The sequence below is a fragment of the Culicoides brevitarsis genome, chromosome 3, assembly GCF_036172545.1.
Source record: "Culicoides brevitarsis isolate CSIRO-B50_1 chromosome 3, AGI_CSIRO_Cbre_v1, whole genome shotgun sequence".
NCBI classification, from domain to species: domain Eukaryota; kingdom Metazoa; phylum Arthropoda; class Insecta; order Diptera; family Ceratopogonidae; genus Culicoides; species Culicoides brevitarsis.
This window is the reverse complement of record NC_087087.1, coordinates 27218156-27237820: the sequence shown is the minus strand read 5'-3', so window position 1 is coordinate 27237820 and position 19665 is coordinate 27218156. Positions and strand designations below refer to the sequence as shown.

At 24.8% G+C, this 19665-nt stretch overlaps 1 protein-coding gene across 2 annotated transcripts in view; it reads right to left on the bottom strand.

Moving 5' to 3' along the window:
• The window catches only part of LOC134835721 (transcriptional activator protein Pur-beta-A), a 356196-nt gene that overhangs the window by 313736 nt on the left and 22795 nt on the right, over positions 1-19665 (bottom strand). The gene's annotated exons all lie outside the window — the stretch shown is intronic.

Here is a 19665-nt window from a genome sequence, read left to right as displayed (position 1 = left end):
TAAAAAATTGATGTACAACGCCATCTTTTGGTAAGCTTTGAACAAAATTTAGTCTCAGAGCGCCATCTATTGTTCAGTTTAAAAGAATTATACAAATTTTTCACTCAGAGCCATCTATTGGTAAGTTTAGATTAATTCTTGACTCATAACGCCATCTATTGTTGAGTTTTAATAAATTCAAAGACTTTGAGTGCCATATTTTGGTAATTTACGGCAAATTCTTTACTGTAAAGTTAATCTTTAAATAACTTGAAAGAGTTGTTAAGACTTGGAACGCCATCTAGCTGTAAGTTTAAAAAAAACTCTTGGCTTTGTGCATCATATTTAGTGCAAAATTTGAACAAATTACTACTACTTAGGCCATTTTGTTGAAACATTAAACAAACATTTGATTTAGAGCGCCATCAATTGGTCAATTTGAATAAAATTAATCTTAGAACGCCATCTGTTGGTAATTTTTTAAATAAAGTCTTGAAATCTGAGAGCCAATTCCAAAAATACCATTTTGAGATAACTTGTGATATATTCTCAACTTAAAGCGCCATCTATTGATCAATTTTATACAAATTTTTCATTCAGATCGCCATCTATTGGTAAGTTTAGATGAATTTTTGACTCAAAACGCCATCTATTGTTGAGTTTTTATCAAATCAACTACTTTTATTGGTTTTTTACGACAAATTATTTACTGTACAGGTCATCTTTAGAACATTATACAAAATTTTTGACTTGAAACGCCATCTACGTAAGTTTTTAAGAAACTCTTGACTTTGTTCACCATATTTAGTGTGAAATTTATACAAATTAATGACTTCCAAGGCCATTTTTTAATGATAATTTGTTATAAAGCGCCATCTATTGGTAAATTTAAACAAAATTAATTTCAGAACGCCATCTATTGATGAATTTTTAATAAAATCTTCAAATCTAAATGTCAAATTCTTGAATACCATTTTGAGACAACTTGTGATATATTCTCAACTAAAAGCGCCATCTATTGATAAAAAAAAAACAAATTGAGTAACAACGCCATCTCTGGAGACCAAAATTAGCTTTCAGACACCATCGTTCAGTATATTTAGCTAAAATTCGTTGAAACAATTCTTATTTCTCCGAACCACTCAACATAATTAACCAAATCCCAATGAAAAAATCCCGCTAGAGGCCACAAAGCGCATAAACGAAGGTAATTAATTTGCACATATCACAAGTTCTCTAATTACTCCACACACACTCACATGGCATTGCATTGTTCTAATTACGTCCGCGTTTAAACTCACACAGAAAAAAGTATCACCACTAAATATGACACCGCTGTCACAAATGTACACTGGACACGTGTAATTGTAATTTTAACACTAATGCTCCCTGAAATATTAATCCTATTTATATAAATTTCATATTGCATTTTGTTGCAGTTTACAAGATTATAATTGCCAACGCAATTCCTGCTAAAGGTCACATGATAAATGACAATGTATTCTTGCTAGTTTTAAATCCCACACATTTTTTTCCACATCTGTGAGTAATTTCTGAAAGAGAATTAGATATTCTGCTCTCTTTTTTTTCTGTTTCGCTGGTGTCATCCTCTTCGTCGACGTCGTTTTCGTGACCTGTGGTGCAATTTCACATTTTTTTTTGTTCAGATGAAATATGATGAGCAGCTAGTTTATTATAGTCGGAAACGCTCTGATACAGTAATAATCACGTCATATAATGACGTCGACGACGACAACGACGACGCAGGAAAACATTTTCACGTTAGATGATTACAAATTTTTTGCCGGGTCGTTTCGAGTGTCATTAATGAAAAACAGAACTTTGTCAGGCAGGTGCAAGACACGCATAATTGCAAAAAGGTGTCGGAAGTGTCGCTTAATGACACCGTTCTTGCTGGCAGCCTTCAACAAAATCCGTAAGTTCCTGCCTGTTGTGCCGAAGAGAAAATCGAGCGCAGAGCAAAAATGCAAAAATTTACATCACACTTGGTTGATTACATGGTTGGCGTGTAACACAGGACATTAGAATGACAGTCGAGAAAATTAAAATGAGACAAACATTTTTCCATTTTGTGTGTTTTTCTAAAAAAAAAAACAACGAACAAAAAAAACATAGAGGAAGAAGTACAAGGAAATAAATATGAATGCATTTGCATCATGATGTCGTTCGTTGCGCAAATCCGAGGAAAAAGTTTTTGATGTTTTTCTCATTTCAAACATTAGGCACGCTTATGTTGTTCGAGCTTTGCATCAATTCTTGTTTCTTTGCACTCGTAAAAGTTGCGACATGTAGGAAATCGTAAACGGAATAACAAAAAAAAAAGGTTTTTCTTAGTTGGAGTTTGAACTTTAGCGGATTTTGGATTCATTTTTATTTTTGTTCTCCTTAATCTGATATATTTTCGTACTCCTCAAATCACATTTTCATACTCCTCATAAAATTTTAACTGATTTTTTAAGAATTTGATTAGCATGTTTTACAAATTTTCACATTTATATACTCCTCATGATGCGTTTCACATTTAATTACTCCTCATGAAGCAATTCACATATTTATACTCCTCATGACAATATTCAGATGTTCTTAAATTTTTTCATACTCCTCTTGTCATCATAAAAGACAATTCCTTATACAATTTGCTTTGATTTTTTTGAACAATTTGCTCATTTTAGTACTCCTCAAGAGATATTTTACACTTTGATACTCCTCACATTCAATTTAGGACTTTTTATGCCTCTGAAAACTCAATAAAATTCACTTTTTCTTACTCCTCATGTAAAATTAAGATTCAAATTGAAGATTGAAGGAAATTTTAATTTAAATGAAGAACTTAAAATTTGACATATTTTTCACATTTTTGTACTCCTCATCAAAACTTCGATCTGCAAATGACATTTAAAAAGATTCATTTAGCAAATTTCATTAAAATTTTACATTTTCGTACTCCTCAAGCTACATTTTACATTTTTGTACTCCTCATCCAAACTTTGTTCGTAAATGACATATAAAATAATTTATTTTGCAAATTTCATCAAAATTTTTACATTTTCGTACTCCTCAAACTACATTTTACATTTTTATACTCCTCAAATCTAATTTAAAATGATTTGAATCTACGAAAATTTTACAAATTTCACATTTTTGTACTCCTCATCTCTTTAGGAGACACTAAACTGTCAAAATTTCGCTTTTTTCTCCGAAACACCTAAAATATCCTTGTGAAAGGATGATGTATTTGCATTCAAATGCTCTCAACTGTAACATTTCTCTGAAAAATACAAGAAAATCTGGAGAAAAATTGACATTTTCGCAAGAAAAGTTTCAAAAGAACGTGTGAAACGCCCACCCATCTTGTGTGGTCTTCAAAAATTTTTAACAAAGAGCAACATTCATAATCTCTTACATTCCCAAAACAAAAAAAAACTCATAAAAACATAATTTTTGAATGTTTACACGATGCGCCATGTTAATAACTTTCAAAGAATTCTCGCATTTGTATCAAATTCACAGTTTATAACTTTTTTTTCTCTGTGAAGATAATCAATTTTAGGATAAATATTTAGATGATTTTTTTTCCAGGTTGCTTAACTTAACTACTAACGATGTAACTTTTTTTTTAAAAAAAGATTAAAATTGTTTACAAATTTTTTTTTCGCTAAATCCTATTATTCTTACTTGTTTTCTGTATAAACAAAACAGATTTTCTCGAAAAAAAATTTTTTTCTTGTCTGGAACGATATTTTTCGTTGTTTTCGTTCTCAAAAGATTAAATTAACTCGCATTGTCGAGCACTCACTCATCACATGAGCGGATCAGCGACACAGCGAATACCAATCATCACCATATGCACAACAGCGACGCGCATCTCATTGACTTGTAAATTTTAAAATAATAATAATAATAGAACAGAGATCGTCAATATCTTTGCTTTTTTTCGTGCATAATTCAACAGAAGAGAACAGAAGAGAAGAGACACTTTTCTCACTTCAGAAATTTACTCGCATATGTGCCGTCGTCGTCGTCGTCGCTGATGAAGATTTTCATGTGGCATGGTAAATATTTGATATAATAAAATTTTACGCGAGTGTAGGAAATGTTTTGTGTGGCATATAGTAGAGAGATGTTGCGGTTGTAAAATCATCGGATATCAAAGACAAGTTTAAACGTAAGAAAATGCCATGAATTCTTCGGTAATATCTTTTATGTCGTAGGTTGGACCAGTTGACATGGATCGCCGCTTAAAGTACTTTTCTTAGCATTTCTTAGTCATTTTTTGCCCATAAACTTTTTTTTCTAATAAAATCTTGAAATGTTTAATTTTTTTTAAATTAAAAAAAAAATTAAAGCAAAAATAAAATAAAATAATTAAAGGAATTTAAAAATTTTTTTTTAATTTTTTATTTTCTCTTCTATTTTATTTTTTTAAATAATTATTTATTTTATTTTGATTTGGGCAATAAAACGTAATTTTAATATTATTTCTTCTAAAATTTTTTTTTTTTTGAAATAATTATTAAATATATTAATAAAATTATTTTGATTTGGGCAGCTCATAAATGTCTTTGGACTAAATTTTAAAAAATTAGTTAAAAAATTTTTTACTTTTTAAGTTTTTTTTATATTTTGAAGATTTTCAAATAAAATAAAAAATTAAAAATTTAAAAAAAAAAAGTTAAATTAAATTAAAAATTAAAAAAATTAATTTATTTTAATTAATTTTTTTATTAATTATAAAAAATAAATAAATTAAATTTTAATTTTCAATAAAATTTTAAATTTAATTTTAATTAATTTAAATTTTAATAAAATTTTAAATTGTAAAAAAATAAAATAAATTTTATATTTAATTATTAATTAAAATTAATTTTTTAACTTTAAAAAAAATATTTAAAAATAATTAAAATAATTAATTAAATAAAAAAATAAATAAAAACAAAATAAATAAAAATAAAAAAATAAATAAAATAAAAAATAAAATTTTAAAATAAATAATTAAAATATATTTTTTTTAATTTTAAAAAAATAATTTAAAAAAAAATTAATTAAATAAAAATAATATTTTATTTTAAAATGCACTAAAAATTACAAAATTGAGCAAAAAAATTAGTTTTTATATTTTTGGCCATTAATTTTATTTTATTTTTATTTTTTTGATTTTTAAACAATTTTTTTTTATAAAAACTAATTTTTTCTAATTTTTATTAAAAAATTAAATTTTCTTAATTTTCTACCTTTTTAGCATCCCCAAAAGTCAAATGATCATCAACTGTTCCTGCCTACCGGACAATCCATTGCAAATGTTTGATTTCTCGGGCGCGAGATCTCATTCTCGTATGAGAAATATTTACGAAGACGACACCGAACGGCAACGCACACACAATTATCTACTTTTATAAACAAATTTAAGTCAGTTGTTATTCAAATGCGGTCCGTGCGTGATCTCGCTTCGCGTTTCTCCGTTTCGTGCAATAGAGAAGAAAAAAAGTCAGTGTAAAAAGATAAATTTAACAACGAGGCGCACAAAATTGATCGTAAAAACACGATTAGACACACTTTTTAATTAATTAGTTTTTATAATGAGGCGAGTGTGAGATAAATTTTCGTGTGTCCCCGATCGTACACTGAAAATTTTATTAATTTACATGGGACAACAAAACACGACAAGCTTAAAACAATTCCGAGAAAATAATTTTTGAACATTACCATCAGATGTTGTTCGCTTCCATTCCGTCGTTGTCGTTCACATGCCATCCACATACCAGCATGTCAGTTTATTTTTATCGCGCGCAAGATGCATTTTCTCGATATTTTTGCACTGCCGAGATATTTTTGTGTGTGCGGTGTTTCCTCGACAATTAATTGGATCAAGACGAAAAATTATTATTATAAACAACTTGCCTGCACGAAATGTAAACATGTCATAATCAAACGAAAAATGTGATGATTAGTGTCTCATAATTTGTCAAGTTGCTGTGAGTGATGCGATCAGAACGCCTCTTAGAAACCCATTTTCACCATAAATAATGTCATTAAGACAGAAAATCGCTCTTAATTAGGTTATTCGTGGAAAATCCATTCATCTGGCGACACAAACGCTCGATGAGTCACCTGGGCCACATTTAATTAGATGTTTAATTTCGTGATGTGAAGAATTTTTATTGCTGCGATCCATTAACGGAACGTTTATCATGACATTTTCCGTTAATTATGGAATTTTTCGATACTTTTACGCGCCAAAGGTGACTTGACGACATAATTTAAGGAATGATAATGGGGAGATAAGTGGAATGAACGATTATGTCGTTCAAATATCAATCAAATAGCAGTGAATGGTTCTTTTGTTATTTCGTGTTTATTGCTATTTATGGCGTGGGTGATAATCGCCAAACAAGAAAAAGTCATAAAAAGTTCCGAGATAATTATTTTTTTTTTGTTATTTTAATGTCAAAGTAACAAAGAACGATTTTGGAGAAATTTTTTGTGAATTTTTTTTATTTAAAAAAAAAATATTTTTACTCAAAAGGTCCAAAATAGAACCAAAATTTAAAAAAAAAAATTTATTTTTATTTTGAATTTTAGTTTATTTTTAAAATTTATTAATAATTTATGCAAAAATTTCATAAAATATTCAAGAAATATATTTTTGATATCCCAGAATTTTAATAATTAAAAAAAATATTTTAATTTTTAAAATTCTATTTTATAATTTAAAAATTATTTTTTTTTTTAATTAATTAAAATTTTTAAAAATGGGATTAATATTTTATTTAAAATATTTTATATTAAATATTATTAAATTTAAAATATTTAAAAAAAATTAAAATTTAATTTGAATTAATTTTGAAATTTTTTAAATTAAAATTTAATTTAATATTTTTAATTAAATTTATTATAAATTTATTTAAAAATTAAATTAATTAATAAATTTATTTAATTTTATTTTTAATTAAAAAAAAATTTTAAAAATTTCCATTTTTGATTAAATTTTTAAAAACAATTTCTTTCAGTAACATTTATTATTTTTTTTATTTTATTTTATTTTTTTATTATTTTAATTTTATTTTTTTTTTTTTTTTTTGAATAAAAAGAAAATTTGAAAAAAAAATTTTTCGTGATTTCTCAATTTTTGAAGTATTATTACTGAAATATCTGAAAAAAATTACTTAAAAGATGAGCTTTTTAATAATATTTCCATAAAATATTTTTTAATTTTAATAAACGTCATTATTTTTCATCGCCTACGGTCAGTAATTAAATAAAAAAAAACAATCAATCAAATTTCACAAAAACATCAAAATTTTTCCTGTTAATTAAAACTTTAATCATTTTCCCCTAAAAATGATCAATAACTACCACAAATAACGCACCAACGCCTATTGTTATTCGCTCTATTGTTTAATTCTGTCTAAAAATAGCACACATTCTCATTTTTTTTTTATTTAACGAAACCACTTTAAAAATAACAAAAAGTGCGTATTTTTTGACATTCCTTGACATTTTTTTTCTTTTTTTCAATGACTTAATGGCGCTCAAACAAAAAAAAATCATTTTTGGCATTTTTGACACTTTTTCTAACGTGAAATTTTTCGATAGAAAATAGAAATTGGTTCGAAAATTATTTTTGTGGCGATGATTGATTAAAGCTTAAAAATTTATTTTTTTTTAATATTAAATTTTTCGCGATGACAACTAACCAACCGCAATTATCCGGCCATAAATTCGGTGGAAATTTGGTTTTTCCGAATGAAAATGAGGTGACACATGCTGCGTATCTGCTGCGCATAGAATCGACCAGAAAATAATGATAATTATTTTATAAATTTAATAATTGTTTGAATTTTTTAAAAAAAATATTTTTTTAATACGCAAAAAATAGAGAGACATGTGTCCCCGTACAACAAAAAAAATTTAAATAAAAATATGTGCAGGAAATAATGAACAGACACAGAACATGAGTAATTATTGAAATTAATATTGCATAACAATAATGATTAAATATGTTTTATAATTAAATTAATTATATTTGTCTTTACAACGTGAATAACGATAAAAATGATTATTATTATTATCTGCACATCGTAGACACACTACAACGCCCGCAGGCATTCGGAACAACAGAAAAATATGAAACATTTTTCATTACCTAGCACATTTAATTTAAAATTCCACTTCATATTCTCGAATTTTGTTGTGCAAAAATTTTGTTTTGTACAAAAAAAAAAAAAAAAACGAGTGTAAATAAAATAAAAAAAAACTTTAATTTTCTCCGGATCTCCATCCATTTTTCGCAACAATAAAATAGTTTATCATATCATTTTAAACGCTGCCATTGCAATTGTTTTATGATTATTATTATCGCACGACGTATGTGAATGTGTTGGATATAAATGATGATGATATGAAATGTAATATGAAATTGTAAATTAAAAGATACACAAGCTTCATTTTTTCGCTCGTCTCTGAAATTTTAGCAAATTTCGTTGCAGTTATTCACAATAAAATAAAGTTTAAATAATGGTCCGAAATAAAAATTATAAAAAAAAACTTTTCCATTGTTCGGTTGTTGTGTACTTCTGATGCAAAATTAATGATGTTTTGTTGCGTTTTTTTAATAAAGAAGCCAGATGATGGTTTTTTCGCTTTGAATTGAGCAATTGCGCTGTTTTAAGAAATTTATTGAATGGCGTTTTATTGAAATTGTTGAGGTTTCAATTGATTTTCAGAATATAAAAGGAGAGATTGAAATTGATTTACTTTGCGTGGAAAAGTTTATAATGAGCAAAAATTGTAATCAATGATATTTATTTATTGGTTTGTGTAAAATTATATTTTATTCGTATTTCGTTAAATTTATTTAATTTTTTGAATTTTAATATTTTTTTATTTATACTTTAAAATAAAAAGTTTAGTTTTTGAATTCAAAATTTGATTTTTTTTTAAGTTTAATTAATTAATTTATTTATTTTTATTTTTTGTATAACGAGAAATATTATTAAAAAGCTCATCTTTTAAGTAATTTTTTTCAAATTTTTCAGATATTTCAGTAATAATGCTTTTAATGTGAGTGATTTGAAAAATTCATTTTAAATTTTTTTTTAATTTAAAAAAAATAAATAAATTTAATTTTTTGAAATAAAAAGTTTAGTTTTTAAATATAAAAATTGATTTTTTTTTTCAAGTTTAATTAATTAATATATTTTTTTTTTATTTTATTTCTTTTTTTTTTTGTTTAGCACAAAATTTTGAAAAATTTTTCTCAACATTTTATTTTGAATGTTTAATTTTTTTTAATATTACTTAAAAATAATTTATAAATTTAATAAAAGTTTTATTTAAAATATATTTAATTAAATTAATTAATTTATTTAATAATTTGTTTTAATTAATTAATTCTTTTAAAAAATAATTTTTTTTAATTATTTAATTTAAATTAATTTTTTAATTTTTTTTCTAAAAAAAAAATTAAATTAAATTCAGACTCAGTCCATAATTTTTTTTCTAGCTTTTATCATCTATTATTTGTGATAAAAATTAATTAATTTACAATTCCACGAAATTCATAATCATAACCACAAAACATTACAAATAAACATCATTTTTAATTAACAATTCCGTCATAAATTTCGCAGAAATTAGCTTCTGCTCGCCATTCTGTCCCCAGTTAGACGACATCACATCTGTTCATACATCGTGTCACACTCATTTTGCATAAAGCATAAAAATTAAACCAATTCTGACTTAATTTTTTTTTATTAGTCATCAACCAACAGGGGACTTGCGTTGCAAATTTCTCTATTCACACTGGATTTATTAAAAAACGAGCAACTTTTTCGTTTGTTTAATTGATGTGGGAGATGTTCTAGTTTGAAATTAATAGTTGGCGTCTACATTTTTTAAACGCTTTAATTTTTAACGTCTCGGCACCACATCAAACAAAAATCTCGATGCAGATGAAAAGACGGATGAATCAAGAGGGAGAAAAAACAAATCTGACAATTTGTCAGAGAGAGGAAAAAAAAGTCTCCCCTTCGTCTGTTTATCATCGCAACATTAATCATATTACCGCATCCTTGCATCAAGTCAAATGTTAATGCGTTTATTCTCGACACGCAAACTGACAAATATAAGTAAACAACAAATCCACACATGATGATGAATAAAAATGTTCAATTTCTTTTGACACATTCATCAAATTTTGGGCGACAGAGGCCTCCCTTGTGTAAAATTTTTCATCGCATCGTCTACACTTGCGAACGTATGTAGGACACTCGATCGATGCACTTGATGTTTCTCTTACACATGTGAGGAAAAAAAATTATTTTTTTGCCTCTCATCTCACATTATTTGTATTTATTTTAGATTCAAATACAAAAACATGACAAAAATTGTCGTTACAAAAAATGACAAGAGATAATATCGCATTTTTTTTACCCAAGGCACATTTGAAAATGTCTCTTCAACTTAAATTTTGATTTTATTCCCAATACACATTTTGAATTATAGTCAGTTTGAATTTGAGTCCCTATGAACATTTTAAAATATATCAACCAAGTGACTCAGTGCTAATTTTGAGTTTTCAACCCAGTGCACATTTTAAAATGTCTATCCAGTAGATATTTTAAAATCTTCAAAAAATACTAATTTTAAGTTTGATTTAATATATTTTTATCATATTTTCAATTGTATCATCATATTGAGTATTGCCCCATGGCACATTTCAAAATGTCTAATCAGTGCATATTTTAAAATTTTTGCCCAGTACACATTCTAAACGTTATTTCGACCCACATTTTAAAGTTTGACGCCCAAAATAAATTTTAAATCATGTCAAAAATCGCATAATGAACTTTTGACCCAATGCACAAATTAAAATTTCTAAATTATAAAAATATTAAAATCTTTGATCGAAATACGTTATTAAATTGGGTTAAAAAAATTAAAATTTTTGCCCAATACATATTTTGAAATTTAAGCCCCAGTGTACATTTTAAAACTTTTAACGGACGACAACTTTGATTTCACATCTTTTCTTGAAAATGCAATAAAGTAAACGAATGTTTGTATTCGATATATGTAAAAAAGTTTTCGATTCGTTATTTGATGTACTTTACTTTATCGAACTGTTAAACAAACATTTTTACATTTCCCATGACAATTTTTGTTGACTACATCAAATATATGTTCTGTAGAGTCACTTGACAACTTTTGCATCATCGCGTGATTTGAAAAATTTTTCCTCTAGGATCTCCAAGAATCGATTGTCCAAATATTTACAAATTTTTTATTATATTTTTTTTCTTCTCGACATTTTTTTTCGAGAGCAAAAAAAAGGTTTCCGTCCCTTTTTCTCACATTTTTTTAAAATGTTTTTTTCTGTAATGTCACCCGAAACTGGGGCGATGAACTTCCGATCTCTCTTTCCCTCTCAAAAATATTTTTTTTTTTGAACATTTGATCTCGATATCGAATTGAGTGTTTATAATGACATTAAAACAAGAGACGAAACATGAACGTAGTTAGCATTATCTTATGTTTTATCTCACATTATCGTCGTTTATATTTTTAATTAGAAAAATTGACGCACTCCAAGTTGTTGTTACAAAAAGTCGTAACAACACACAAAAAATTATTTATCTACCACATGTCGTTTTGTGCCCTTTTTGTCGATGTTTGATGTTCAATGTCGCACTCCTTTTTTTTCTTTTTTGACGTATTTTACAATTTTTCACTCCTCGCGCACATAAGAATGTATTCTAGTTCATAAAATATACGATCTTGAGTGCAATACTTGAATAAATTTTATGAATGAGTACGTTCGGGTGAGCGTGTGTGTTTCTATAGAGCTACGTGTGTGTATGTATGCTCCGCACAGCTGGTTGCATTGCCATTAATTTTATATTATATTAACATTTAATAATAATAATATGGATATTGTATAGGAAAGAAATAGAAAAAAGACTGTTTTTATATGAGGGAGATGTTAGCGCATTTTGTTGTTTTATATTTTAAAGAAAAAAAATATTTTTTTTAAAATTATTTAATTTTTTTATATATTTTTAAAATTATTTTGTTATTTTTAAATTTCTTAAATTAAATTTCTTCTCATTTTTTTATTTAAAAATATAAATTTAATAATATTTTAAAATTTTTGAAATAATTTAAAGTAATGAATAACATATTTCAAATTAAAAAAATTATTTTAAATTAAAAAAAAAATAAAAATTATTTTGAATCAATTTATAATTTAATAAAATAAATAAAACCCTCATAAAAATAATTCTTAAATAAAAAAAATTTAAAAAATCAAAAAATTTTTCCCTTTGTCTAACTTTTAATTTTAATTAAAAAATAAATAATTAATTATTTTATAATTATAATTAATTAAAATTTCGAGTTAAAAAATTTAGAAATTTAAAGAACTTATGGGAAAATTAAAAAAATATTAAAAATTTTTGTTAATTTTTTTCTTAATTTTAATTAAAATTAATTTAATTATTTTTTAATTAAAATTTAAGAAATTTATTTATTTTTTTAATTAAAATTTTGGTTAAAAAATTTGCTTGTTTGAAGCTCGAGCCTGAATTTAAAGAACTTATGGGAAAATTTTTTGTTGTAAAAAAAAAATAGTTTTTTATTGACTTAATTATTTTTTAATTTTAATTAAAATTAATTTAATTATTTTTTAATTAAAATCAAAATTTAATTTAATTCTTATTTAATTGTAGGTAATTTTATTTATTTTTTTAAGAATTTTTTAATTAATTAAATTTCTAAATTAAATTAATTTTTTTTTAATTAATATCTGATTTTAATATAAAAAAATAATTTTTTTTTTTTCTTCAGGAAAAAAAAAATTTTATAATTTATTTAACAAACTTTTCAATTTTTTTTTAATTTTTCAAATTATTTAAGAATTATTTTCCATTTTTTATAATATGAATTAAATATGTAACAATAATTTCAGGATTTCATTTAAATTTTTTTTTAATTTTTTAAATAAATTACTTTATTAATAAAAATTATGATTTTTTTTTTAAATTTTTAAAAAATCTTAAAAAATTTAATTTTTATGCAACGGACAAAATTTAACCAGAATAACGATTTTTCGTAATTTTTTTTAAAAACTCATGAATGTGTGTGGTTCCTGTCGTATTTTTTCCAATGCAGGTTAATGTTAACAATAACCATATAATGAATAATTGTGATCGACTGTTTTCTAGCACTTGAAGTCAAACGCACATTTGTTTCCATCACACTCACACACAAAATTCTATTAGGGTGATTTCTCCAAATTAAACGACGACGTTTCAAGTCGAGAAATTAATGACCACCCTTGCCAAACCCTCGTTACGACTTTGATGAGTCACACGTTTCTTTTGTGAATCGCGCGCTCTAACTTTTTTTTCTATTATTTTCATTGCAGCAACGACTTCCAGCGTGAAACAAGTGAAAAAACAAACTGTTTAAAATGTTAACTAAATAAAAAAGTAATTAAAAGTAAATAAAAACAGTAAATAAATAAACAATCAATGAAAATAGTTGTAATGAGTGTTAATGACGATCAACGAGAAATACGAAAAAAAAATTGAACAAGTGAAGCACGTGGACCAATAAAAGTGAGAATAATGTGTTGTAATCATCATAACAGTTACTTCGATGTCGTTGCGAGGAACAATGAGTGCGATAAAGGTCCCATAAATGATTATTATTGTTGTTGTTCAAACGTAAATTCGAAATTATCTCAGGTGCCGAATGCACTTCCAACGAATAATAAGACGAGAACAATGGCAGCATCTTATTCGTCGCCGTCGTGTCTTGAGCCAACAACAAATAGAGGGAAAAGTGTTGAAAACGAACGGATAATGACATTACGGAACAAAAGCAATTATTCCCGATTATTATGTTATTTAGTGCAAAACAATAAACATTATTACTACAACACCAACGACATCGATGGAGACCAGTATCAGCAACATCCCGAACGTGCCAGCAACGTTAATGGATTTAAATTCGTCCTGCTATTGTTTGCGATTTGTTTGTGCATTGACACAACATTTGCAGGTAAGAGCTGCTCTCGAACTGAGATAAGTGCATTAAGCAAATGAATTAAATTTTACAAAATTTCCTTGAGAGTTTTCCCTGCGTTCCAAATTTTTCTGTAATTTCAAGTTTCTTCCACTTTTTTTTTTAATTTTGAAAATTATGAAATTTTCTTCTCTCACGCCTTTCCCTTCGAGGTCATCATTTTCCATTTAGGTCCCATTTTATAGCAAAGCACAAAAAATTTTCCCCATAATGTGTGTTATGAAGTAGCTTGAACTTTGATCGATTCTTGATTTTTGAAAATTTCAAAATATTCTTCGATTTTTTAAATTTTCTATAATTTTACTATTTTTTTTTAATAATTTTAAACACATTGTACTTGAGTTGTTTCACTTTTTTCTTAAATTTCGAATTTTTTTAAGTTTAATAATTTTGAGCTTTTAATAATTTCCCTAATTTTCCAAATTTTTCTTGATTTTCTGAATTTTCCCGTTTTTTTTCTATTTTAATCTCAACGTCCTTGTTTTTTTTTCATTTTTTCTTGAATTTCGAGCATTTTTGACTTTCTCTTGAATTTTGAGTTTCTCTTTACTTTGCGAATTTTTACAATTTTTTTTAATTTAAAAATTCTTTTTAAAAATTTTCTTTGAAGTTTTTCATTTTTTTAGTTTCTTGAATTTTTCTTGATGCCTTTCAATGCCTTCAATTTTCTTGAATTTTTGTTAAATTTTCCTTAATTTTGAGTTTTTCAAGCTTTCCATAATTTTTCGAGTTTTTCTTAAATTTCTGAATTTTCCTATATTTTGATAATATAATTGAATTTTAAACTTAACCTCTTTGTTTTTTTTTTCATTTTTTTTCTTGAATTTCGAGTATTTTTTACTTTTCTTTGAATTTTAAGCTCTTTTTTTAATTTTCCAAGTTTACTTAATTTTCTTTAAGTTCCTTTCAATTTTTTGTTTTAGTTTTTCTTGGATTTTGAATTTTTCTTGATTTCTCGAATTTACCATGATTAAATTTTTAAAAAATTAAACTAATTTTCGTTTCTGGAATTTCTTGAGTATTTTTCATAAATTTTTCACTATTTCCCTTCAGTTTTTCTCCTTTTTACAAGATTTTTGCCTTTTTTCAAACTTTCATCAATTCTTGAACAGATTTCTTGACTTTCTCTTGAATTTTGAGTTTCTTTTAACTTTCCGATTTTTTTTTTTGAATTTTTACAATTTTTTTCTGAATTTCTAAAAAAGAATTTATAAAATTTTCTTTGAGTTTTTTTTTTTTAGTTTCTTGAACATTAAGGGTTTCCCCTGAATTTTCGTTAAAATTACCGAATTTTTCCTTAATTTTGAACATTTTCTTTCATTGCACTTGTTATGAAAATTTCTGTCATTATCACCTTTTTTCCCCTGGAAATTTATTGCTTTTAGCAGATTAAACGTCTTAAAGTTACATTAAAATTCTTTCAAACATTTCTCGTTGGTTTCGTCGTTCTCAATATCCGGAATAGAAGCGAAAAAAAAAATAAAATAAATCAATCCAAATTAATTCTTGCATTTCAAAACAAACCAAAAATCTCAATTAAGAAAATATCTTATCGAACTAACATGACACTTCTTGGTCTTGTTACCCACCGTACACCGTCCTCATATTAGTCGAACAAGATAGAAAACATAACATAATTTTTTTTCTCTTCTTCCAATTTTCATCTCGAAAAAGATGCGTAGTAAACGAAAAAAAAATGTCGAAAACAATCAAACTATAACTCAAACTGACATCAAATGTGTTTTATTTTTAAACATCATCAAGTTCTCTGTGTCGTCGTAGAGTCGTTTAAAACTCCGTAAACTGTTTGTTTTTCACGTTTTTTTTATTTTATTTTCTAATGTAAAGTTTTGATGTGCTTGCGATTAAACTAGATTTACACATTTTTTTAATGTGCTCTCGAGATGTGTTCGTTGTGAAATTTTATACGATTTTTTTTTCTCTCGTTTGAATTTTAAATAAATAACGAATTTGACTCACATTTCAAAACAAAGATTCCAATGGGGGACGGCAGTGTTGAAATGCAATATTCTTTCCATGAAAATCTCGAGAAAATCAAATGAGACAGGAGGAATAACAAGACAAGGTCAAAAGTTAAAATAATGTTTTGTTTTGGAATGTCTCCAAGACGCCCCAAACATTTTCCTGAAAATAACAAAAATGTATCAAATTTCTCCATTGAAGTCAAAAGGTAGTTATTCTAAAAATTGTTTTTGATCGGAAATTGAATAATAAATAAACAAAAGAACAGAAATCGAAGCTATTTTATGAGAATATTGCAATAAAAAAAATAAAAAACCTGCAAATTTAAAAAAAAAATATTAAAAATAATATATTTTTTTTTCTGAAAAATGCATAAATTCAAAAATATATTTATTAATTTATTTAAAAAAAAATATCGTTTTCAATGAATTTCTGTCAATGAAAAAGAGTAAGAATTAAGCTAATAATTCGAAATGTTAATTTTATTAAAAATTAATTAAATCAAATTAAAAATATTGATTTTTTGTAAAATTTGCACTAATTTTAGAAAATAATTTTTCATAAAAAAAAAACTTTTAAAAAAAATTAAAAACATAATTTCATTGATTTTCAAAAAAAAATTTTTACAGAACAAAAATCTTGTAAAAATATCATTTTCAATACAAAATTTAAAAAAAAATATTTTTTGAAAAAAAAATTTTAAAATTTAAAAAATTTAAATATTTTTTATTAAAAATAATAATTTAATTTTTTTAAAAATAAAAATTAAAAAAAAAACTTGAAATTTTTTGAAATATTTTATTGAATTTTTTTCAATTTATTCATCAAATATTTTAATTTATTTTTTTTTTTATTTTGTAAAAAAAAATTAATGAATTTTTTTTTTGAAAATATTATTTCTCAAAATTTTTTTAAAATTTTTATTCCAAAATTATTTTACTTTAATTAGTGAAGTATTGTTAATTTTTTATTTTTTAAAAAAATAAAATAATTTTTAAAATTAAATTTTCACAAAATAACTTTTCGTGAAATAAAAATTTCATTTTTTATTTAAAAAATTTTTTTTGGGTAAAAAAAAAAAACTAAAAAAAAAAAGAAATTTTAGAAAAAAAATAAAAGCTTCAATTTGATTTATTGTGTTTACAAAAAATCATAAAATTTAAAAAAATAGAAAAAAAAATTTTGTCCAAAAATTTACAATTTTGCATGAAATTCTCGCGAAGTGTCTCGCAAATTTGTCTCGCGTTAAAATTCGCGCGTTCATCGCGGACTTTTTAGACTTGCGAGACACCAGTCTTTTGCAAAAAATAAAATAAAAAATTGAAATTAATTTAATTAAAATAAAAAAATTATATATTTTTATTTTTCTGAAAAATGCATAAATTTAATGTCGTTTTCAAAAAATTTCGGACATTTTTTAATAAAATGTTAATTTATTAAAAATGATATTTTTACAAAATTTTTTTTTCTGTAAAAATTTTTAAGCAAATTTTTTCATAAAAAAGAAGTTTAAAATCAATGAAATTTTTGATTCAATTTTTGATTTTTTTTTTAAAAAATTGAAAAATTTTTTTTTTCTTAAAATTAGTTAACCTAAAATTAAAATTATATTTCAATTTAAATTTAAGTAATGTACTAATAAATTTTTATATTAAATTTAAAGATAATAAAAACATTTAAAATTAATTTTTAAATTTTTTTAAAATTTTCATAAAATTTTTTTTTCTTAATTTTTAAAAAAATAAAAAATTTTAAATTCTGTAATTTTTTTTTTTTCATGAAAAAATTTATTTTTTTTATGAATGAATTAAAAAGTTAGTAAAAATTTAAAATTTTTAAAATTTTCGGGCATTTTCTTTTTTTAATGAATAAAAAAATTTTCTAAATTTTGAAGATAATTTTTTTCTTAATTTTATTATAAAAAAAATTAATTTTAAAAAATAAATAAAAAAATTAAATTAAAATAGAACAAAAAAAAGTAAAATTAAATAATTAAAATCAAAAAAAAATGTTGTCCAAAAAAATTAAAAATTAATAGAAAAGGATCCTTTAAAATGTTAGTTCACAAAAGAACAATTGATTAATTTGAAGTGATTCTTGTCTCTTGTACTTCAATAAAAGTCATTATTCCAGTGAATAAAAGTCCTCTCATTCTCAAAAGTTTCTTTAAAATGTTTATGCCTTGTCACTAAATCTACTTTGTTTGACTATTATTACTAACAATATGTATTTAGTTTTCCATTTGTTTGTCTTATATTACTACTCTCGTTCTGATGAGAAATGTCCGATGCAAGTCTTCGTCGTCGTCTTTCGCACAACAAAATTACTTTCTTCGAATTCTCCAGTGTTTACTCTCGTCGTAATTTATTCAGTGACTGTTTTTGTATATATATTGCTTGTCTCCTCGTCTCAGCAACGCAGCAAAGCAACTGTCATGCCTGAAGAAGACGCTTCTATTGTCTCTCTCTCTTTTTAAGATAATGACTACTATAATTTGTTTATTAGATATTCAGTGTCTACAAATTTATAAGATAAGCCTTTCTTCTTCTACTGCTTCTTGTTGTTGTTGTTTGCGACATCGATAGAATAATGTGTTGCAAAAGTTGTATTTGCTTGTAATCAGAGTAGCTCTGATGAATAAATTTAGTATTTTTCTCTTTTCCCTGCAAAGAGACGATATTATGGGAAAATAAATGGATATTGTTCAACGGAATTGCCTTAGCATCCCATTTATTTGTCTGGTTTCAATTTACTTTGAACACGCAGTCCAGAACAGATTTCGTCCCAAATCTACCGAAAATTTAAGTAGTCAAGGACAATTACGACGAAAATCGAACTGTTTTGTTTTCGCACTCGGAGCATGACAAAAAAGTGTCATTTGTTACACAACAACAACGAACAATTTTTGTAATAAGAACCCTTTTTCCATTTATTATTTATTTTCATTTTTTTTTTTCGAAACGTGAAATTCGAAACAAAAACACGATTTTTAAGCCCATGAATAAGTCTTTACAATTGTTTTCTTTACAAATGTTTCCTATTTATTAAGAAGCTGGTACAAAAAGCATCGTTTTTTAGGCAACTTTCATCTTACCGTAAAATCGCAAGACACTTGCTTGAGCAGCTTGACGTAAAGTAACCCGAGAGAACATTTATAGTAAAGAAAATGACTGGAAGATAAATGCTTGGATGATGACATAAATTTCTATTAAGCATCTTTGTGTTAATGTCTTTTGTGTCTAGCTTGATATTTAGGTTGGAAGTAAAGAAAAGATGATCTTTTCTTTCAATTTTTTTATATATTTTTTTTGATTTTGACCGAATAAGAAGTTCAAGCTTTAGTTTGCATTTATTTTGATATAATAGTTTTGCTTTTGTCTTTTATTCGAACTTTAAAAACTAAAATTTTATAAAAATTTCCACATTTTTTTCCTTTCAAAACCTAAAAGTATAAAATAGTTCATTTTAATTATTTTTGATAACGCAAAATGCTCAAAAAAAGAAATTTCTTTATTGCAAATGGCTACGTGCTGATCTGTCGAGATCTATAAAGCTTTCTCATCTCACCGCTAGGAGGCGTTATAAGACGTCAAATAC